Source organism: Culex quinquefasciatus, chromosome 2 (genome assembly GCF_015732765.1).
Source record: "Culex quinquefasciatus strain JHB chromosome 2, VPISU_Cqui_1.0_pri_paternal, whole genome shotgun sequence".
NCBI classification, from domain to species: domain Eukaryota; kingdom Metazoa; phylum Arthropoda; class Insecta; order Diptera; family Culicidae; genus Culex; species Culex quinquefasciatus.
Window position 1 is genome coordinate 43,747,514 of NC_051862.1, and position 24,463 is coordinate 43,771,976.

Consider the following 24,463-nt stretch of genomic DNA (forward strand, 5'->3'; position numbering starts at 1 on the left):
TCTGAAGCGCTCGTCTCCTCTGCTCCAAGTGTATTAATAAAAAGCAATAAATAAATTACCATGCATAAAAATGTTCGGGTCAATTGGGGCCTTGCCTTTGCGGCCACCTTTATTAGCGTTCACGAGTTGCCACTGAATTGTTGCGATCGCCGAAATTCCACCCCGGGGTAGTATAAGTGAAGTGTGTTTACATGGTGGTGTTGACAAATTAAAAAAAAAAACTACGATCGCCAATTTTCAAGGTCTTGCGTTTCGAAACGTTTGCAGATTTATTTAGGCCCTCCCCTTAAGTTGACGATTCTCTTTTACACCACGCACACAGCAACAAATAAAGCATTCACCTGCTGGCTGACATCACCAACTCGTCGCCGTCGTGCTAACTTGTCGTACGTGCAATTCGGGCCAAATTGAGTTAAGAACGCCATTTTGTGCAGCTAGCAATTAGAGACCCTATAAAGTGAGACTGGTCTAAGTTTGCCAAATCGATCTGGCAGCGTATGCTTTGAGCTTGACAACACTGATAAGTTTTGCTGGCCGTAAAGGCAAATGCTCGTTTGGATAAGTCAAACTCGTGTCTGTTTGGGTACGTCAAATTCACTTCGACCAGTCTCCCTATTTAGGATCTCTACTCCCAATGCCTCACCTTTTGACCTTCACAGATTCCCAAAATTCGATTTTAATTCTCAGGTATTCAACGAAATCCGAAAAAAAAACTCCGTGCATTTTTTTCACTTTACATATGAAAGTAGTTTCAATCGTGTCGTGCTCTTGTCACTCCCTGAAAATTGATGTAAGTGCGACAACTGGCCAAAGGGATTTCAGGTCAGAACGCGTTTGACGCACGTACAAGTTAGACTAACGTAAACTTTTGTAATTATAACTCGGGACTCCAACAACCAACTTCAACCAAACTTAGGGACAATGCACTTAATGGTCAGCCAAACAAAACGTGCTTGTTATTGTTTACATTGCCTGCTTTCGCTTTTATTTATTCAAGGTCAAACATTAAAACGCTTTTTTCTCGGAACGTCGAAATGGCGGGTGCGACAGGATAGCACGACGACGTCGACCTAAACTGTTGGGTTGCAGTTTGCGTTTACCGTTTACGTGACAGTTTGCTTAATATACGCATTAAGCTTCTGTCTTTTTCGTTTTGGTTATTATTCCATACGGTACCGTGATTGCTTTTAAACAAGTAAATAAATTTTGTTTTAAAAAATATTTTTTTAAATTCATTTATATTTTTTTATAAGCTAAACTAGTTTTATTTACTTTTATCAATTTTACCTCAAATTTGAGTATTTTTTTTCAAAAGCTCATAAACATAATTAACTAAATAATAACATTATTTTTTTTTTCTTTCAAAACTTTATCAGTAAAATCTAACTAATAATAAATTCGACGTTAAAAATATAATTTGCAGTCGTGTAATCCTATTTATACTAGAAAACCATGAACAGACAAAGTTATCCCGGAATTAAAAAAAAAGAAATTTCTACGCAATATTCTGTTTAAACACTGTTGAAAAAACTTTTTTTCCCAAAAATAGTGCATGGACGTTGTGGGGCCCCAGAACAAGATTTAAAAGTAATAATCTTCAGAAAACCTTACAAGTTCAAAAATATTCCAAAAATAAATTAAAATCCTTTCAATGTCACCCCTGTTAACGGATTTTTTTTTGTGTGGAAAATGTTCAACTTTTCATACATTCAACAAATTATCATGAATATGAAAAAATATTTCAAATTTTCACAAAACTACCTGTTTCCGAAAAGTACTGAAAATTTACGTTTTATACAATTTGGGTATGATCGAAATTTTTCATACCCTTCGAATTGTAATACAGTCGACTCTCTGGCTGTCGATCTTCTCGATATCAATAATTCTCCATCTATCGATGAATTGTTCAGTCCCTTCAATCTGCATACTTCAATTATCTTCATTCCTCGATATTTCCCCTTGCTTGAAAGATCTCTTCCTCGACGGTCCCTTGGATTCTGTTTGCTTCAAAAATCTCTTCCGGTTGTCAATAATTTCACTTTCTCATGGCTTGCATAGACATTTTACTTGGCGAAACGAAGCTTTGAAGGGTGTTTGACATTTGTTTGTTTTTGTTTGATGGACGTTGCCATGATTCTCTCCCATAGCTGAGTATCAAGAAAAAAATATTTTCAATCGAGTCTTCATTTTGAATCGTTCTGTAAACTGATGATTCTCTTCCTCGACGGTCCCTTGGATATTGACAACCAGAGAGTCGATAGTAATTCCTTTTTGAAAATACCAAAAAATATTTTTTTCCCAGAACTACAAATCATAGGGAATTTTTTCATACATTTCAAAAATTATATTATAACTTAAAACTAATTATTTTTGAAAAAACAAATTTACGATGACGTTGTGGGTATCAAATTATCAAGAATGTTGAATAGTACCTTTTGTAAATAATACAGTCGGCTCTCTGTCTGTCGATTTTCTCGATATCAATATTGTTCCATCTGCGAATTAAATTTTCAGTCCCTTTAAAAGTATGCTTTGATTTTTTCGTTCTTTATTTTGATACCTCCCGCTCTTGATTGTCTCTTCAATATCAACAAAGAGGGTACACTGTTACAATGTTGAAAAACAAAATTAAAATTTTCAAAAATTACTGAATCAGATTACTATAGATTATTTTTATTTTAAAAAAACCTAGTTTTGTGAAAATTTTAAGTATTTTCTAAAAGTTTATGTCTTACTTACGTTATAACCCAAATTACTTTTTTCGAAAATACGTAGTTTTGTAAAAACGTTGAGTTTTTTTCCAAAAAAGTATTATTAATTATTATTTTGGAAATATATTAAAAATTCTCATTCATTCGATTTTGTGAAAAACAAAAAATTTGACATTTTTTTTCGAAAACACGTAGTTTTGAAAAATCATTTAATGTTAAGAAAAACAGCTGTATTACTTTCGAAACGTGTGACAAATTCCCGATAGTTTGATACCCGTATTGCAATAACAAAATTTGGAGTTGTTTTTCAAAAAAAAAACAAAAAAAAATTTTAAACTTTGGTCTTTTGAAAGTACCGTTTCTACATGGCATAATTTATGTTATAAATATATATATTTTTCCATTTCCAAAATAAATAGTATTAAATTTGTTTTTGAGAATTGAAAATGCAATTTCAAAATTTTAATGATTATAAAAAATAATCATAAAAGTAAATTATTTTCTAAACAAATTGAAAAAAATTTCTTTGAAAGTATTATCGAAATACAAATTTGATCATTTCAAATTGCATAATTTGTGAGATATCACCAAATATCTACTGAATAGTTTAGAGATTTTTGAAAAAAAGAACCCTTTGGTTCGATCAAACTTAAGCGTTAATCAAAATGTAGAAAAGAGTTCACAGAATATTTCCTCCAAATAAAATATCAGCATTTGTTCAATAAATTCAAATGCAGAAATAAACGCAATTTTAAAATAAAAAAACAATTTTTCCAGCATCTTAGATTTTAGTTTGGATGCCATTCACTGCCGTTCTACGCATAATTGTCCCATGTCAGTTTTGGACGATTTTGACTTTATGACATTTTTAGGTTTAGTCTGATGTGTACTTTAAGAAAAACACATAAAATCTGGTACTTTGTTCGGAAACTCATTAAAAACAACACCAAGTCTGTTTGTCCCATCATTAAACTTCTACGCATAATTGTCCCACCAAGTATTTTCTTACACGGAATCATTAATTTTACTAAGCATTATGTCTTGTTTACCTGTTGTATAGCAAGAGAATCACAAATAAGGGTGATAAACTGCTTACTGGGGCGATTAGGGACACATAGGGCGAATAGGTACCCACGACACAATTATGCGTAGAAACACAGAAATCGGCCAAAAAATTTCAATCGCGTTTTTCTCAGTTGCACTTTTTTGAACATGGGACAATTATGCGTAGAACGGCAGTTCAATAACTCGAATGTTTAGGTTCGAGTAGAAATCTTGACAAAGAGAGAGATTTGTTTTATTAAATAATTTATAAATGTCCAATGTGAAATAATAATAATCACTCGATTCAGAGTGATGAATAACTGATGAATTAATACTTGTCAATATTTCAGCAGTTTCACATCATTCTTACGGCGTCAGACTAAAATCACAATTACCGCCAGAACCCCATTCATCATCAGCTGGTTTAGCTACGTGAGTGAAACTCAAAACCGGAAGGAAGGTTTATCGTGAGACCTTAAAAGTGACTGGAACGCAGTCTTTTTCCTTCTTTCGCACCTTAACTCGACCATCTAGCCGTGACAAACAGTAACAAACTGTACACCTTGTACAGTATAGAAGCCAATTTCAGCACCATCAGCCCCAGCAGGTGTTGCGTGCTGCAGGTATTCGTGAAAAATTTGCAGTTAGGCATGCTTTTTGGAGACGGGGCTTAAAAAATACGCGGATACCATAAAACTGCCTTGGACGGTTAATCACAGTTTGAAACCCAAATCTGTGTGGCGTGCCGTTCCAATGAAGACATTAGCCAACTAGGTATGTACAGTTTTACATTTGGTGGCGGTCGTCACGAAAAGAAGAAGAAAAAAAAAGACTTTTGGAAATTAGCCCACGGCGTTAAACAGTACCGTAGCGAGGCTTCTCTTAAATCCACTGGCATTAGACTCGGTTGTGAGAACATCCCAGAAGTCTGAGACTAAACTAACTAAAGTGCAAGGTTATGTTTCTTGTACAACGCGACGACTACGACTAGGACCGGAATGAGCGCACCTGGGGCAAATCGTTGTCAAAGTCATTGCCATCTGCGATTAAGTAACCTGGCTGAGAACGCGATTGAGCGTTAGTTAGAAGCACTTGAGAAGTAATTAAGTTTTAGTAACATAGCCCCTTTAGCTGTATAGTCTGTGGCGATTCAACGAAACTTAAAGGTCAAGGTTCTCCGATAAAGAGTCTCATAGAAACTATTGAACATTGTTAGTTTCTAAATCCACCTATTGGTGCTTGTATCTAATCAGGTCTTCAATCGATTTGGTGTCTTTGATAAATTTTCCCATTTTGTATGAAACAATCTCACCCCAGACCCAATGTCACCCAAGCTTACGGTGCTAATTTTTCCACAGTTTAACATGATTTTCTAAGATAAAATTTAAACTACCAAATTATTTCGCAAGGCAGAGAAACCATTCAGAAGAGTTCGTCGCTTGCAAAACCGTCCGTTCGATTTAGTTCTTCGATTTCTCATCTGCTTTGTCAATCAAGTCAATGAACAAGCACAATACCACCAGCAACAACAACGACAGAACCCTCAACGCAAAAAAAAGAGCCATCGTCCCACAGCATTGACTGGGTATCGTTTGCGTTTGGTTGTCTTCGCCACCATGACAACAGCAAAATAATAACAGCGCGATACACGCGCGATCAGTCACCGTGTCGCGTTTATGCGCAAGCGACGAGCGCCAGCTGCAAAAATCGAACCCAAAACCACAATATCCGGGCGCGCGCGCGCTTCGTTGACGCATGGCCTACTCGATGGCTACGCCCCCCTCCTGGAGTTTGAGCAAAAAAAAACACTTGGCGTAAAATTAGCAAAGTTTGCTAACCTTTTATCTTTCCAGTGTGGCTGTGCACTTCCTGCGCACGACTGCCCTCGTCAAATTTGAGTATGATGAAAGAAGGGAAAAGTGTGCAGCTCAAGTCGACGTAATCGTGCTATCTTGTCGCACGTCGCGTTCTGACGTTCCGAGAAAAATGCGTTCGAATGTTAGAGCTTGAATGCAAACGTGCATTGTCACGAAGGTTGATTGAATTTGGTTGCCGGAGTCACGAGTTATAATTTAAAAATGATTACAGTAGGCGGGCACGTACGTGTGACAAAACGTCCTGTGACTAAATTTCCTTTGACATGTTGTCGCACTAGCAGCAAGTCTCAGAGTGTGTCAAGATAGCTCGGTCAGATCGAAACTTCTTCGATAGTGGCAACAATGAACGGAGTTTTCCCGGTTTTTGATGAATATCTCAGAATTGAAATCGAAAAAAGCGTTCTCAACTCAATTTGGCCCAAAATCGACGTGCAACAAGATAGCACGTTCACTACGAAGTGGTTTGGCCACGTGCAAAATTCGGTTTCACTTGGTTAAGCGTTTAGGAACAGGGGTTTTGACGAACTAGAACGTAGCCGCGTGAGTGGAAAGAACTTGTTCAAGGTTTCGAAGAACATCATACATCACTGTCATGCAAGGATGACTTCCGTGCTACAACAAACAACATATCTTCGCGTATTAAGCCGGTAAGAAAAATTAGAAGAAAAAATAATATAACCAGGTTTGAGCTCATTGCTCGTGAATTCAAGCAGCCCGAAAATTATTCGAATTTAAATGGGATTTAACCCGTGGAATCAATGCAGATTTTGGTTATTGTATTTTTTTTTGTATCTTATCGTAGTTTTATTTATTCAACAAGCAACTTCAAATTGAACGAGCCCTGTAGCAAAGTGGTAACGCTTCTGACTCGTAAGAGGTAGATTGGAATTTTAATCCCCGGCTTGGACCAACACAACTGGTGACCTAATAGAGGATTTGCAGCAAAGCTAAAAGACACATGTCGCCACCTATGAACAAATAGAGTAAATCTATGATTTTTTGAAAAAATGTGTTTTTTCCTCCATAAGGCTGGTACAAATATTTTTAAAAGTTTTTGTCACCCCCCCCCCCCCCCCTTCAAAATTGGCCCGAAAAATAAGGGAGCAAAAAAAAATATTTTTACAATAAACTTCAAAATTTCAATGAAAATTCAAGTGCAACCAGCTGAAATCAAATTAAAATACATTCTTCTGCGTTTAAAATCATTTTTAGCATGTTTGGGTTTATTAAAAAATCTTAGGATTTTTTGAAAATTTTCGATGCAAAATCTTTTTTTTCGATACAATTTTTGTTTTTGTCAGATCTTAGATTTTTTGAAAACTAATGATTGCAAAACAACTGAACTAGTGTATAATGCATTTAAAAACACTTTTTTTCATTTAAATGTGAAGACTATGGCTTGTTATTTAAATTTTTATATTTTTTTATTTTTTTGCCCCCCCCCTTGACCTCGGCCAGTGCCGAGGGACAAAAACTTTTTTAAATATTTGCATCGGCCTAATCATCATTTTTATAAAACTTATGCCGGATTCGGATGAGAAAAATTATTTCCAACAATTTGGTGTACAACTTTCCAATATTTGTTTAATTTTTCTATGAGAAAACTGTATATTTAGAATAGATAGTAATTTCGACTATTTGGCAAGAAAGTCTGTCAAAAATCAATAAAAATTGTTGAAAATACGTTAACACATCTGTTATCAACTACAGTATGTAAAAAAAGTATTTACACCCCTTGGGCACTATGCACATTTTGTGATGAAACATGTAAAAAAATAAAGTTTGACAGGAACCTAGTACTACGTTTTGTTCAGAAACTCATGCTAAACATTTGCTACAAAAAGCTCATGAAAAGATGATTTCTATAAAAAGTTATATAACAAATACTGTTACGAAAATAAAAAAGGTGCAAAAAAAGTATTTAAAAACGTGGGTTTTATAGAAAACCTGGATGTGTGGGTATTAAAAGATCGGAAATATTATGCCCTTTCCGATGCAACATAGGTTGACTTGTGAATCGTGAACCGGTTTGGATGCCGGCGGATTTTCCGACGACGTAATTCCGGGTTGGTACGAAATTCTCAAGAAAAATCTATTTTATCGATACAAATACCCCCAAAACGGTGTTATACCCACTCCAAAATGTTTATTTAGCAATTCTATGGTAATATATTGACATTTATTTGAATTAAAAGTTTGCAAAATTAAGTTAAGATAAGTTTTATATAGAATTTCCAGAGTTATATAAACTTTTATACTTAGTAGTTAGTAAACTTTATATTCAATCCAAATTATTTTTTTAATCAGTCAAGGATGCCTATTTGGAGTTGGGAGACTGGATTTATGGTGATTTGCCAACAAATAACATTATTTATGTTAATTTTTCGAAAGGTGTACAAACTTTTTTTGCACCTTTTTTATTTTCGTAATAGTATTTGTTATATAACTTTTTATAAAAATCATCTTTTCATGAGCTTTTTGTAGCAAAATGTTTGGCATGAGTTTCTGAACAAAACGTAGTACTAGGTTTTTTTTACATGTTTCATCACAAAATGTGCATAGTGCCCAAGGGGTGTAAATACTTTTTTACATACTGTATATAACTGGTTATTTCATTGATATTTACCGGGAAACTCATGTTTTCGTGTTCCAAACCATGTTTTTTTTAAAGTTCACAAATTTTTGCGAGCCCAAAAATTGAAGTTCATTATTTTAAGCAAAAAAATTTTTTTGAGAAATGATCGATTTTGTTCTTCAATCCAGCAGAAAGGAATACGATTTTAGGCAAGTAACCTCATTTTGGTGCCACCTACATTTGAAACACAGTCGCGCTGCAAAACCTCAAACCTACTGCGTTGCATTAACCGCAGAGACAGATTATGTGAACGGATCACATTTCGCAGACTCAACAGGGGTGTAAGGATGCGTGGACATACCGTGTGTTAGTGTTTATTTGGCTAATAGTTGTGTATTTAGGGGGGAAGTGGGACTGGTTTAAATTATTAGCATTCAATGTTTTGAACTCACTTTTTACTCGTCAGTTTTTTTCTACGTTACGCCAAACATCACCATTGTTGGTCAATCCTATCCATAACGGCAGGTTTAGCAAAGCAATTAAAAAACAATGCAAAACCATCCATAAAGCTCTCGTTTACAGTGTCTCGTCAGCAGGGAAGTGGTGCCATCTCTTATGCATGGTTGACCTAATTTTCGCGCTCTTGTTGTTTTAATATTGTCTTCTCGGTATGCTTTCGTTTCTTTTCGCTGCTCATCATCACCACTGCAGAGCTAAAGTTTCGCTCGCCGTCGTCTTTCTAATGGGAAACTGTTTCGCTTTGTATTACAAACGACGAATCGTTGCAAAGTTCCACCGGAATAAATCTTGTGATATTTTCACTCTGCTCCACTGCTGCTGACAGCACTGCCCCACCGAGGGGTCCATCAGCACGTAGAGAGGTACCCTTTGTCACGGGGGTTTCTCGCCGGGGTGCCAAACAAGTGGGACACATTTCGTGTGGCTCATTTCTCTTCTCATTTTCTCTCCCTCTCTTCTTTCTTCGTACACTTCTTTCTTCTCGACTTTGGGGTGGAAAGTATCGAGTACAAACAAAGTGATGAATATTAACACTGAATGATGGTGTACGAATGCACCCCTCGTCACCGCCGCCGCCCCTTAACTTCTTCGGCTCCAAAGAATAGGGGTCGATCGTAAAAACGAGCAAAAAAAAGAGATTATTTTCTTTCGCTTTTCCCGTTAGCTTTAGCTCTTAGCCAAGCAAGTCAAGTGTGCGCGCGGGGCTTTTGTGCAAGGCGCATCCAAAGAAAGCTGGGACGACCCCCGATAAGACGTCGGGCCAGGCAAAAAGTAAATATGGTAGCAAATGGGTCTATTTCCGATTTCGATAATTGATTTTTGCTTCTGAGGTTAGGTACACCGCCACCGGAAATTGTAACCCCGAGGGGTACGATAGCATCGGAATTAGTAGCCATTAGCAGATGATTCGCGAAGTGGGAAGTAGTGTTTAATTATTTTCCTTTGTGTTTACTTTGAGGTCAATTCATGTTTCACTCGAACCTCGGAAATAAGTCATAATTTAATAGAAAGTCTTGCCTTCAAATCTTTATAAATATTATTTGTATATTTAATATATAATAAAATAAAAATTTGCGTAGACCATAACTTTAAAGCCAATACAACTATGAAGAGTTTTTTCACGGTTCTATCCCATTCCTTACATTCAAACTCCAAAATGGCTCATTCCCCAGAATGACCCACTTGCCAGAACTACCCATTCTCCAGAAATATTTACGACTTTAAAAAAAATATGTTTCTCATTTTCTCTGTTTAAAAAAAAGAAAATTTGACTTTCAAGCATAGATTCAACTTTTGTTAGCAGTTATCTAAAAAAATGCGAAATCATTACACTTTACACATTAAAACAGATCACTTTTTGAAATGAATAGTGCATAATTTTTAATTAAACAAACAGTATCTTAAAATGTTTTGTACGTTATAACATGTATGTTGCTTCCAAAATTAGCAACAACTTCAATTAATTCATGCAACATTTTATTCTAAAATTTTGTTTGTCGTTTGTGCTCTCAAAAGAGTCATTCTCTACACAAATCAACTTTTTCTTTGAATTTTTTTATTCGGATATTTTTTTTCCACGCATTCCTTTTGTCAAAAGAAGCTATTTTTGTGTATACAGTTCAGACTCAATTATCCGAAGGCCTTGGAAAAATTTCACTTCGGATAATCGAATTAAAAAAAATCGTTTTCCTTTTTTTATTTTTGGGGTCCTTAACTACTCTAAAGAACAGTTTTCACCAATATCGGCAGATTTCGACAATTTTTTTTTTGTATTTTTTATTTTATTTGACTCAAACTTTGTGGGAGCCTTTCCTATGACCAATAAAGCCAATTTGAAAAAAATATTTTCGACTGCAAATTAAAATTTACATAAAAAACTAACTTAATCCACCTATGTGGTTGGAGCCTTCCTCACTTATTACCAACAATGGCTGATATGATAAAATTGTACAAAAATTTCATCTATTTTTAAGATCCGGAATAAAGAGTACATAAATATCACTTAAGTGGCCATATCTCGAGACAGGGTTGCCAGATCTTCAATGTTTTGGACTCGTTGGAAAGGTCTTTTGATAACCTAACCAACGATGGGTCGGATGGTGGATCCGGACATAGTTTACATACATTTAAGTGAGATCCGGCTTCCAAAAAGTACATCAATATCACTTTAGTCAGGATATCTCGAGACAGGGTTGCCAGATCTTTAATGGGTTTAAGTGAGATCCGGCTTCCAAAAAGTACATCAATATCACTTAAGTGAGGATAACCTAACCAACGATGGGTCGGATGATGTACCCGGACATAGTTTACATACGTTTAAGTGAGATCCAGATATATGTGAAAACACATTTTTATACATAACTTTTGAACTACTTATCAAAACTTCAATTTGTATAAAACTCGATCAATGGGACCCTAAACCAAATCGAATGCAACAGGTTCGGGTCAAATCGGTTCAGCCAGTGCCGAGAAACATGAGCTAGTTTGTTGGCCACATACATACATACACACAGACATTTGTTCAGTTTTCGATTCTGAGTCGATATGTATACATGAAGATGGGTCTACGACGTTTTTATGCAAAGTTTATTTTTAGAGCAGGATTATAGCCTTACCTCAGTGAGGAAGGCAAAATGAGGTCAACCAAATTTATTTATTTTTTCAAAAATCGTTTTTTTTTAACCCGGCGGAATTTTTTTTTACCATACTTCTCTATGGCTCGCAAGATGAGGATTTTGGTCCCCTAAAACAAAGCAAAAAATCTTGATAATCGAAACAAACCGATTTAGGGAAATTAAGTTTTCGTAAAAAAAAATTAATTAAATCATTTTTTTTTTAAATTTTGTTACCGATTTGCAAGATTTTTTTCCTTTGCCGAAGACACCAAACTGACCAGAAAATTCCTTCAAAAGTTACAGGTTTCCGAATATTTAAAACAAACTGGCTTCTTTGGTCTTATAGAAGGCCTCACAAAGTTTTAGCCAAATAAGAAAAAGTCAAAAATGACTTAACATTTTGTTTGAAAAAAAAGAACGGTTTCAATGTTAGAGGCATTTTTAGGTTGAAAGTTTTAATTTTTTGCAATTGAAATTATTTTATGAAGGAAAATCACCTCTGCAATACATGAAGCAAAACGCAAAATATTGATATAAGTAGAAAACTTCACAAAAAATTCACATTTGAACATTTGAAATCAAATAAACTATTTCCGAGATACTTCCAGGTGAGAAATGAGGACTGAACAAATAAATTTTCTCAGCTGCTCAAAGATATTTTATGGCAAGTGTGCATTTTTTTTATGAAATATTTTTACATTTTTATTTTTCATCTTATTTAACCTAAAAATGCCTATCAATTGAAAACGACGCTTTTTATGAAGAAGTTGTAAAGTTATTTTCGATTGAAAACTCCATTCGAACCTAAGGAGGAATCAAAAATGTTGGTATGACAATGAGTTCGACTAAAAAAAATCTAAAGCAAAATGTTTCATATTCATCCAAAGTTTTATATTTTCTATAAGTTACAGCAATTTCACATTAAACATGTACGTTTGTGTTCAAAATATAACAAGTTTAGCATGCAAAATATTTAAAAACTTAAAATTTTCCTTTTTAGACAAAAATTGGACATGTTTACAAAAGCTGGTAATTTTTGTTCACAAAACTTTTGAAAAATGGTTCAAACTGCAGTAAGCTATGTACAACTATACTAAAGGAAACTATGTACGAAAACCCAGCCCTGTGCCCTGATTGTAAAAATGCAGAGATCAAGTCTCCCTAAACGCACTTTTTTAAACAATTGATTGTAAAAATAGTATGACGATAAATTTAACGTCAAATGCGTAAGGGGTTTGGAGTTGATATGTTTATAAAACAATTCATGCATAAATTTTTTTTCAATTATTTTGAGTTTTTCTATACTTATAAAAACAAAGAAAAAAGATCTCTTGGAAGTTTTTTGCAGCACTTTTTAGAAAAATGTGTGTAACTCAATCTAAACATTTTTTTTATTTTTTATCTTTGTTTTCTACAATGAGTTTTACAATCATCCCACATATTCGGAACGGTTTCCAGATTGGCCAATGTTCAAAAAATCATAGCAAATCGATAATTGAACTTAATGATTCGTTTTTACCTTCATTTGAAAGCTTTTCTTGCGATCTTTCGAATGCTGTATCGAACAACTGCAAATTTCAACTTTTATATGAAGTTTTTGAAGAATTACTTTGACCCTTGAAATCCACAAATTCAGAACACTTTTTTCTTACGAATGTAAACAAACTTTGGAACTCTCCAGAAGTACATATTTATTACCAAATAATGACTTCACATACTGAAACCAGTGAAACTCAAGCTTAGTGATGTTACTATTATACATGGTTTGATAACTTTTTTTTGTGAAAATATCAGTTAAATTCAGGTGTCCCACAATTGTGATGGCACAATAACATCCCACAATTATGAAACAGGCCATTTGGAGGCAGTGTTTTGATGCTCTAGACAAAATAGTCTTGGAATGAAATTTTTTGTTCAAAAAGTTCTACTTTTGCTAATAAAATAGCAAGATAATGTCCAAATGAAGGTTCTAAAAATAGTAGGGTCGACAGAAAAGCTACTTTCGGCATGCTATTGACAAGTTATCCTAAAAGTGTTCCGAATTTGTGGGTGTTTCGAATATGTGGGATGACTGTACTCAATTTCGCGCAACTTTCTAGAACAAAGCAAATTGTTTTACCCACACTTTTTTTCTGAAAAATCCAAATCATAACCTATAACTTTGCCGAAGACACCAAATCGATCAGAAAATTAAGACTTCATTACTTGTTTTCTGTTCAAATTAAAAACAGCTCTTAAAAGTATTTTTATTATTTTCAATTTTTTAAAGTTCAACTCAACTTCACAAACAATCTGTCCTAGTGAAGCCCGAAGATGCTTTCGGCATGCGGCGGCGCGTTTGGTATCGAACCGTATCAAATGGCCAAATAAGATTAGTGCTTGCACCGTGGGGGTTGATGTTCCTCTGGTACACCAAAGAAAGAAGATATATAAATAATCCACTCCACATGAGAGTTGATTGAAAAACAAGGGAAAAAAAAGCACTGGGGCGAGCCCCAAAACTTTCTCGCGTTCCCATTCGATTTTGACACGAGCAAAAACTATGGGTGCAAATATCTGCGACCCTCCCAGCTGGAGGTTTTAACGTTGGTTTATGAAGCCAAAATATTTGGAGAATCAGTTCAACTTTTACCTCCCAGGTATTTGAGGGGTCGTCCATAAGCTAGGTTTTTAAGATAGTTTAAAAAATAATGTGAGCATTTTTGAAATTAACGACTAGGTGATGTTTTGCTCAACAACTAAAGAATTGAATCATGACCGCTCCCCAATTCACGTTTGACTCATGTGGAGATCCCCTGAAGTGAGACAGCGACTCACCGCGATTGCTTTTGGGAAACGACGTGATTTATACCGAAAGTGTCCAAAATGGATTCGAGCTGGAGGCGGAAGGGGTCACTTCACAACCCGACGTAGCTGTTGATGTTTTTTTTGGCTGTCTTGTTCGTTAAAGTCTTCCGCCACGGGAGTGAATGAGTGAGTGAGTTTGTGATGAAGTATCCATTTTTAATTGATACATAAAAAACGGATCGTCTGAGCTCGCCCCCTGAGGCGGGTGTTACTCTGTATTTTACATTTAATTCTGCTTTTTTTCTTTATACATAAAAAAAATGACGGGGAACACGTGTGTAGTGTGATAGTGAAATAAACCTACTTTCGCCGTTTTGGATGGGAGAAGTTAGGATTGTCAGTAGCAGGTGAGATGACCTTTTTTCGACGACTTCAACAAGGGGCTTTCTTCATATGGTACTCAGGAAATCGCACATAACAGATTAATGGGTTTGTGGAAGTTTTTAGAGCAAAACGGGAGATTTTGTTAGAGCAGACTACAAATGACTTCAGATGTAAAGTAAAGATTTGATTTGTTCTATAATTTGATAATGACGTTTTCATAATGGTCTGAGATTTCAGCAAAATTAAATAATTTATTGGAAATGTATTTATTGATTTGATTTCCAACAAAATTTTAATTTTGAATGAAATGGCCTGCTTATTATCACAACATTACCAGTGCTGAAAAAATCATTTTAGCACTGTTTATTTTTTTATTGCGGAAGTTTTAGTTACGTCCGTAATCTATGCTAATAAGTTAATTTGCAATTTAGAAAGTATTTCGCAAAACCAATCTGACATAACAGCAAGACCAAATGTCAGGTAATCTAGTTTCGTGTACCAAATTAAATCTTGCACAACAAAATGTACAGTGCCGGGGCATCAAATTTCACAGTCACTTAACGCACCAGTTTACGGAAAGAAACGTTCTCACCATTGTGTTGCAGATTTTGGCCAAAACAAACACAACGGGGCACCACCGAAAAAAGAGTCAAAACATCAACGCCCGAATAACTACTCTGTCTCGTTTTCGGTTAGTTCGGCAATGATGGTAATGGCAAAGAAAAAAAATTTCTTGCAAACTGCCACATTTTAGCGGGCAAAAAGTGCAACCACAGTTGATGAAATACTTGGTGAAGACATTTCTTCTTTCTTTTCTGGTAAGGCAGTGGTTTATCTGATGGTCTATAAGCACTCAGGCTAACAGAAACGAAATGAAAAAGAACGTGCAGTCTAAATTGGGGGTACGATGGTAGCTAGTGATGACCCAGTCATTCCAAGTTAGTCAATGCCATTTTTATTATTATATTTGTAAATATAATATTGCTTGAAGTTTTTTTAAACAAAGCCAAAAATATCACATAAATTAGACCAGCTTCATAGCATTGCACCTGGGGTGGCACGTCGACGAGTTTTATAGTTAAAGTTTTTTATATGACCCAAAATTACAGGACTAACAATACCAAATCGCTGGCTTTTTTAAGGTGAAATAACGTGTGACGTTCACTTGCTGTGATACAGGTACAAACAGTACGTCGTCTACTAGACTAGATCGCAGTAGACAATGGAATTGCTGCTCTCCCAAGAGAGTGAGAGGAAACCATAGCCAACCCAGCTGATACGTACAATGTGGTACCACAATGTGTCTCGTAAATTCTGTGTCATGGGAAGTGGAGTTTAGATTGTTTGTATTTCCAACCGTTCCTAATAGTTTGCACTCAAGTTGAGCAAAAAAAAACCATTTTAGATTCGTCGAAACGTCTACAATCTAAACGGCTTCATCGTTAAACACAACGGAAAATAAACAGCAATTCACGGAGCCTCGTTAAGGCGAAACGAACGCGCGCGATTCGGAGCGAAAAATGACCAATCACTTTTTTTTTGGAGGTTATGTCTGGGGTGGCATCACACCACCTGTGGCGGGAAGAAAAGGAGAGTGAGTTCCATTTGAATCGCGTTCGAAATCACTTTCCAATCAAAATTGCCACACAACTCGGGCTCGAGTTGATTGGGGGTATTTCTTCATTGACCATTAGCCGATACACTCGCGTGAAGATTGGCACGGGACGACACGGAAGCTGAAAATCGCGGCTTGTTCGTGTGGCATTGATAGCAAAGTGTGCTACCTTTCCCGGCGGCGGGACAAACAAAAACACCATCTTGACGGATGACTCAGCACTAAGTAACTGTGCCAATTTTGAGCCAAATCGCTTATAACTCAGTTCAGGTTTAACTCGGATCGTTTTGCGGTCTTCGACAAAGTTGTTTACCATTAAATTTTACATAAGAATCTCACACTTGACAATGATCCGACACAAATCCCATACAAACTTCAACGATCCACCCCGGTTTGGCTCAAATTTGACGCAGTTACTTATTTTTTCATACAGGATCGAGCCAGAAGTTATCTCTAAAGATTTTTCAAAATTTTATTTATATTTCTTGTCACCCTACTCAGTACGGGAGGGTGCACAGTGTTGGGAAATAGGCTTGAAAGAATAAAAAAAGCGTAAAATATAAAACGTATATCACAAAATGTCATTTAATTATGTATTAAACTTTATAGATTATAGGAAAAAACCCTCTACTGACTGTTTTTTTTTTTACTTAGAAAACTATACTTTTCTAATTTTTGTTTTAATTTTTAGTAGTTTTATTTTTTTTTGTATTCCTAATAGAAATTATTTTCATTTACCTGTTTGTTTTTGTTTTTTGCAGTCACTCTTGCTTTTTTTATCATTTTTGTGAAAAAGTTTCGTCATTGCTCACATTGATAAAAAAAAGTATTGTAAAATGCATTATTTATCCAAACAGTTCGTCGCGAGCATGCCAATTTTGGGAAATAAATAGTTAAGGACGCCGTTTTGTGCAGCATTGACCTCACTTTTTGTTTTGTTTGTTTTTGTTTACATCAGTGTTGGTATTATTGCGCTCTCGAGAGAAAATTTTCTCTCTCTCGAGTTCTCGCCGCGAGTCTCGAGCTGCCGAGAGAAACTCACCGATTGCCCGTGCTCTCCCCGCTCGCGAACGGGCTTTCTCGCGAGCCAGAATTGCCCGTTCGCGAGAAATTGAACGTGTTAGAAACGAACAAAAAACAACACAGCGATTGAAGTTACACCTCTATACCATCGCCTGGTTCGTATTTTAAGCCTGATAAACAATTTTCTAGCTTGGGGCGAACGGCTAGCACAAGGCGCTCGCGAGCGCTCGCGGCGAGAGCGAGAACGCGAACGAAAATGCGAGCGCGAGCGAGAAGAGAAAAGTACTACAAGTTCTCTCCCTCGTTCGCGAGCGAGAAATGCTTTCCTTCTTCTCGCTCGAATTCCAACAATGGTTTACATTGTGTGCTCTTTTTTCTTTATTTAATGTTAAGCAGGTATTAGACTATGACAAACAAACAAACAAACAAATTCGCCTTTTTGACAGTTTGCCTGCATTTTCTACAGAACCGTCAAACACGAAAAAGGGCGAGTTTGTTAGTAGGTTTGTCATAGTCTAATACCTGCTTTAATATGACTTTAAAAAATAAGGAATGATAGCCAAAAATGGATCAATGTAAACTTAAAAATTACATTTCTGTATCAACATTAATGTAATTGAATAATTATTTTTTTAATTTTGAAATGTTGACAGTGTAATTTAATCTTGATTAGCCGATGATTTGGAAAAAAATATCAATTTTGTTCTCGTTTTAACCAACATAACCTTTTTTATAAGGCAAAATGAGTTTACAGATGTATTTTTAAACAAAATTAGTCATTTATATTATTTTTTTTAAAGAGCGAGTAAGACTTTAAAATTGAATTGAAAAATATTGTAAAAGGTCAAAAGATAGTCTTTTTTATAGATTAGATTTTATCTGTCGTTCAATGCATCATTGTCTCATGTTTGAACTTGCAGCTGATTACTTATAAATAATCCTCTATAATTAATTGTAAAAACCTTGTTAAAATAAAGTCTAAATCAAGTTAAAATACTTTTGATAAAAAATCAAGATCGTATACTGGCCCTGATCGCATAAATGTTCCATATGGATTTTCATCACTTTTGAGTTATTGATGGAGTTTGGTTCAAAATCATGTGTTCTTCAAGGGGCTGGAAACTCTAATATTACTTAAGAATACTGAGTATACTAACGATATTCCAGTATACTTATTAGTATACTTACCGAAAAGCAATAAACTGTCAGTATATTAAGATACTCTCAGTATATTGGTAAGTATACTGGCGATATGTGAAGGAAATATTAAGTATACTAACATATATTTTGATATACTGGTTAACATAATAATTATAGCTCTAAGAGTTTCCAGCCCCTTGGTGTTCTTTCAGAAAAGCCTGCAACATCCAGTACTTTGTTCAAGAAATCAAGAGGAAATCCAGTTTTTTTTCGCGAAAACTGAACACGTAGCCTTGTGTGTAGGACAAACTTGTTTTGCATTTTTCCCAGCTTGAATGTTTTGCAAATGGGACATTTATGCGAACATGGGCAGTATAAACATAACAAATTTCAAACGATTTTGAATCTGATAAAATTAAATTAAAGAAAAATACTTTGTACGATCAGGTTCGCATAAACCAAAATTTTGTTGAATATAATCAAAAAAATATTTATGTTTTCAATGATTTGATAGATTTATGATAGTTTGATGCTAGCGAATTATTTTAAGAAAATCCAAAACGGATCTACCGACATCAGTTCAACAATACGGATACATTGTCTCCGGTAGGGTCGCTGGTCGAAAGTTAGACTCACAATCCAAAAATCGTCAGTTTTGAGATAGAAACTAGCAAAAAAGGCCAAGGCCAAGGCCATGCTGTAGATCGGATAGATTTTTAGATATTTGTTCAGTAGGAGAATTGACAAAAAATTAAGAAAGTCGTTGAATACTAACTCTGTGGAAACTTGTTATTCCTTCATTAATCTAGTACTCAAACAAAGCCATTTATTTATTTATACTGGTGAACAACTGGAATGATGAATAACCAGAGTAATTATCCGGCTCAATGATTGCTTTTGTGTTAAGCTATTATCTATATATGATAGCTATTATAATTGCTCAGATGTTCATTTCAGAGAAACCAGATTGTGTAAACTAGCAGACAGCCTCTCCTAGAGTTATGTCCTATACAGAATTCATACATTTGCGATGAATCGATCTATTTTCGACAAACTATTGAAAGTAGACGAAACCAAAACAAAACAACACCACAAGAAGAAATTCAAAACCCCCCAAAGCTAATAATTACTTACAGTTTTCACATCCAATCCATTGCCACATCCGACGACGACCGCAATTCAGCAGCTTTGCTACAAAAGCCTTCGTTTCCGTACAGAATTCACAAACCGGGAACAATCTTCTTTCCTCGCCAACCGTACCAACTGATCCAAGTAGCCTCTTCGAGCTGCCGATGCACTCTAGATCGCTCTCTTTCACTTCCCGCACAGACTTTTGAGAGATGATCCTGCGTTTGCAACGCACACTTGATCGGCTCAACTCTTTCACTTTTTCCCCCGTTGTTGTTGTTTTCCTTCTTCTGATCTTTGTTGACTTGGTTGCGATTGCGTTGTAGGGTGCCGCACTCTCTTGATAAGGCAACTCAATGAACCTTTTGGCTTCTTGGACGTTTTCTTCTTTCACTTGTCACACGCGTGAAACAAAACCGATCGATCCGGGTGTATTAACACACAAAACGTTGAAGAATGAAGTGAAGAGAGGCTGGAAAAACCTGCTTTCTGCAAATCAAAGCATACACTCACATACAAGGCACTTCGATTAAGCCAACAGCAGGTTCCCGTTGTTGTCGAGATCGCGAGAACAGCTTCGCCCGAAAGGTCGTTGATATTCACCACTGCTGTCGGGCAAGATCAATCTGGGTTCGACTGCTGGCAGAACTTGGTACGTGCTGGATGCTTGCTTCTGTTGTTACTTAAGATCACGTTGCGGGCTAAACTCACTGTACGAGAACAAAGATCGCTGGCGTGTTACACGTTGCGATTTCCAAAAACGGATCACTTAACTCTTGGCAAACACTTGGCCTCGGAACACTTCTTCTTGATCGCGGGCGACTCCATTAGCGGATTAGCATCCAAGCAGGCCTGCTGTTGCAGCGCACTGCACTGCGATGCTCACTAGATCGAACACGTCTTCGCGTAACGTAACGGCAAAAAGTGCTCTCGCGAACCTCGAAGTCGGTGCGCGGCCACCTAGATCGGAACCATATTTCTCCTCGGCGAAGAAGGCAGGAAAGAAGCTCGGAACACCTCTTACTCCGGAGGGGTACTTCGCGTAGGCTGCAGCAGCACTGGCTGGCTGGCTTAGGCCATGTAGAACTGCCTGGCTGGAAGTGGAAAGACCGACTGGTGGACGGGTTTTTTTTCGGCTTCCTTCTCTCCGCTTCGCTTGTTTCTTCACTGAATCATACCAATACACCCTCACCCCGTACGCATCGCGTCACGTTTCACCTTAACAGTGCGCTGCGATTGCCCACGCGAAGGAGGCGCGCTTCACCACTACCACCTCAAGACGCGATCGCATGGCATGCTGCTGTTGTGTTGGTGCGCGCTTATGCGCCTCACACGCATACGCCTAAAGCATGTTGCATTCGCGTACGGGGGTGCAGCAGCAGCATAATGCTTCACGATGTTTTGGTGCGCACTTTCCGGCAGGGATAACGACGAGAAGAGACGGTGACTTATGGCAAGTGGTGGCCCGTTTGGAGATGAATGAATGCATGAAAGAAGAGAAAGCAAACGAATTAATTAAGTGGATTAAGCGCCTACTGCGCTGCGCGGACGACTAAATTCGAGGGCTGTTGACGTTCGGGTGTAGGATCGTTAAACGGCAAAGTAGGCGCATGATGATACGAATCCGGAGCAGGTTCCACTCAGGTTGAGAGGATTAGACGATTTAAGCTCGTAAAATTGTTTTAGGCAAGTGTAATCTTGTAACGTTAATAGTTTACGACGAAGTCGCTTGACCGTTAGGGCATTGCACGGTCGTGTCCAAGTTTTCCATTGTTCAATTAGGTGAGTAATTGTTGTTCACTGGAGATCTATCGCTTAATAGGGAGGCGCGTATGACCCGAGGCGCTAGCTCGTTGAAAAGTTATTAACTTGTAGATTCTATTGCAGTAGACTAGATAACGACCGCTATTACGCAGGTGCAGCACACGTGTTTGGTAAGGGACCATTTAGAAGGGAGATTTATCAACTAAGCGTTCAATTTTTTTGGATGATAGAACGAGCAGGTTTTCGAATAATGACGAAAAGGTCAAAGCTCTATGAAAAATATATGAATATGAGTTTTCAAAGTCGATTTAAAAAATAAGGCCGTCGTAATTGTCAAATTCTAAATTTACCACATAAATCAGTTCGCAGTATCATTCTGATATAAATTTGAAGCGTGCTTTTTTGCCACGGTATGTCCACGAGTCATTCATGTACAAAAAAGGCATATTTGAATCAACAAAACGTTTTATTGATTTGAAAATCAAGATTTTTGTTGAAACAACGCTAAACGTCAAAGCAGCTTTTTCAAAACAAAAAAAAATGTGGAAATGAGAAAATAAAGGTTTCTTTCAACGCATTTTTTTTGTTGATTTTATTCAACAAAAAAAAGTTGATTCAAACCTCTACAAAACATTTTTCTGCATGTTCCTCTCTTGTTAATTATGAGAAATGTGATATGTTCACAAAATTTTTATCCCCCCGGGTCTTTTGTGGGCTCTGTTGCAAGTTTCTGCTCATTTATAGGCGTCCGAAGGTTATGTGTAGTGAGTCACCCAAAACCTCTTACGCAAACAGACCGACGTTTTACATCCCCAAGAATTTTTCGAAAAAAATGTCAGATCTCTTCAAAAGCAGAAAAATCCGGGGCAAAACAATTTTTATAAAAAACTTCAAATTTTAAATGAATTTTTGAAATGCAATTAGCTAAAAACAATTCAAAGTGGTTTAAAATCATTTTTTGCATGTTTGAGTATTTTGAGCTATCGTGAAAAAACTAAAAGTTTGTTTTCCTCAACAAAAATATTTGAAACTTAGATTTTTTTAAACAAATAATTGCATAATGCATTTTCCAGTCCTTTTGAATTGAAATGTTGGCTTGTTATTTAAATTCTTATATTGTTGTACTGGTTTGTAATTAGGTTTTTGTAAATTTCAAGGAACACTTCAGATTATCCAAAATCATTCAGACACGACCGCTTAGAAGGCTGGGAATGGGATCAATTTTGATTTGATAAAGTTTAATTGTAAGGCGACGAAAAGTGTCACTATTTACACGGAACTCACACTTACTATCAAAACCAACGCTTGATAGTAAGCATGGATGGAATAATCGCAAAACAATCAGCGAAATCACGCAAAAGAAATTCGCTCCCGAAATTCTCCCAAAAAAACAATCTGCTGATGATTTTTTGTGGATTTCCTTGTCAGCACCACTTAGAATTATTAATTTCACTTTGTATACAAACATTGCCATCTACAAAATGTTACAGTTCATTGGTATCTGGGTGATGAATAGAGAGAATGCGTAACGTGATTTTCAAATGATCCCACTTTGTTTACATCTACAAAGTAGGATGCTGTTCAAGCACAAGCATGACTTTTTTCTTACTGGCATATGAGCTGTTTTATAATCAGTAGTATGTGTTTTATTTTGCCTAGTTTTTGATTTTTTTGCTGGAAAATTGTGTGAGTTTTTAAGTTTTAATCGGTTAGAAGAGGATTTTCTTTTTTACAGGTGACGAAGATAAATTATCTGGCTGATTTTGGAATCTTACAGCTCTTCCTGGTGCAGCGAAAAATCATCTCTAATTCTAGCGAAGCTGATCCAACAAACAGAGCAGATTTTCACTAAACCAGTAGGTTTTCAAACGGAATCAATGAAGACAGCTTCTAGATGAATACAACCGCATCGACTCCGTAAACAATTTCCATTCATAACTATAAAAAATGGCGATCTCGCCTTCAACTTTCTTAAGATTTTTTTACTTCACCTCCAGGTTCCAAAAGCCCCACATTTTTTATTCTTGCAAAAATAAAAACTATTTTTAATGATCGATAACAATACTCTTTACTTTTGGCGAACCGTAAATTCCACTTTGACAGTTCAAAATTGAGGCCGTTTTGCGAACCACTATTCAGCACTCAGATTGGTATCATCAAGATGAAGATTTTGACATAGGACTATCCCAAGTAACCATCCAGCATTACTAGAAATCATAAATCAGATGCAAAATAGCATTCACCAGCTAATCAGCTGTAAAACGGCAAAGATTAAAGCAAATCAGCTCTAAAATAACTGCATCGATAACAGCCGTTTTAGAGCTGATTACCAGCTGCCACTAGCAACACTGTTGCAAATTGTCAAAAAACTGGCAACACGTCTGTCGTGTTGACCGAGAGTGAAAGAGTGCGACTGAGAAAGAAAAACAAAACGGTAAAAAACTCTCGCTCACTCCTAGATCAACAAAACCAAAATAATCATGGTGATGGAAATTTGGATTCGGGTAAATTACTGCTGGAGTCTGTTTTTCTTCTAACTTTCGTGAGTATAGCATAAGATTATTACTTAAGAATCATCTATTAATAAACAAATATATTTCAGGATGCATCAAACAATGTATTTGCCCTCCAACGTGGAAAACAGCGGCCGTTCCGGACCATCAGCAATTGGCAGGTGAATTTTCAATTTCAAGGCTGCAGCTGCTGCAGACTTGACCGGAATTGAACGTTGGAATGCAGACTTGATGGGCTTGCGGTGCTCCGGCTGAAGGTTCAGGTGTAGGAAATTTCGATGAACAAATGATTAAATAATATCAATAAAAGTACTTAAGTCAAACTAAGAGTTACGCACGTTTTTCTCCGAAATTAAAAGATTAATTGCCTCCAGGCTTTCTAGGAGACAATTTGAAAGAGGTTTTCAGAAAATGTAACAGAATCTGAAGCTGTTCAATCTCGTCAACAAAACATTTCCCAAACAGGCGTGACGATACGGGCCCAGGAACCACCAGTAAACATCGACGAACACTTCCATCATCTGGCATCAAATCCCCAACAAAGCAAAATCAATCAAATAAAATGATTCCCCTCCGGTCGTCAGCTGAGCGTCGGTAAAGTGGTAACAAACAAACCAAAATAGAACAGACAGGTGGAGGAGAAAGGAAGAGAGAGAAAATATTTTTGCTCCTCTCATTTTTTTTTTTGACATTAATGACAATTGTGCAGGGTTGGATCGCCAACAGTAGGGGCCTAGCTGTAAAACAGAAATATAAAGTCCAAAAACA

At 36.4% G+C, this 24,463-nt stretch overlaps 1 protein-coding gene and 1 long non-coding RNA gene across 2 annotated transcripts in view; one reads left to right on the top strand and one right to left on the bottom strand.

Annotated features, from left to right (window-relative positions):
- The window catches only part of LOC6043056, a 96,876-nt gene extending 76,334 nt beyond the window's left edge, over positions 1 to 20,542 (bottom strand). Inside the window, exon 1 of the mRNA XM_038254596.1 lies at positions 19,425 to 20,542. The gene's annotated coding sequence lies outside the window, so the exon portion shown is untranslated. The remainder of the gene's footprint in view (positions 1 to 19,424) is intronic.
- A 2,851-nt stretch (positions 20,543 to 23,393) lies between these two features.
- LOC119767438 lies at positions 23,394 to 24,018 on the top strand. The gene is made up of 2 exons (XR_005277513.1): positions 23,394 to 23,724; positions 23,785 to 24,018. It is a non-coding gene; the product is annotated as an uncharacterized LOC119767438 (long non-coding RNA).
- The last annotated feature ends 445 nt before the right edge of the window (positions 24,019 to 24,463 follow it).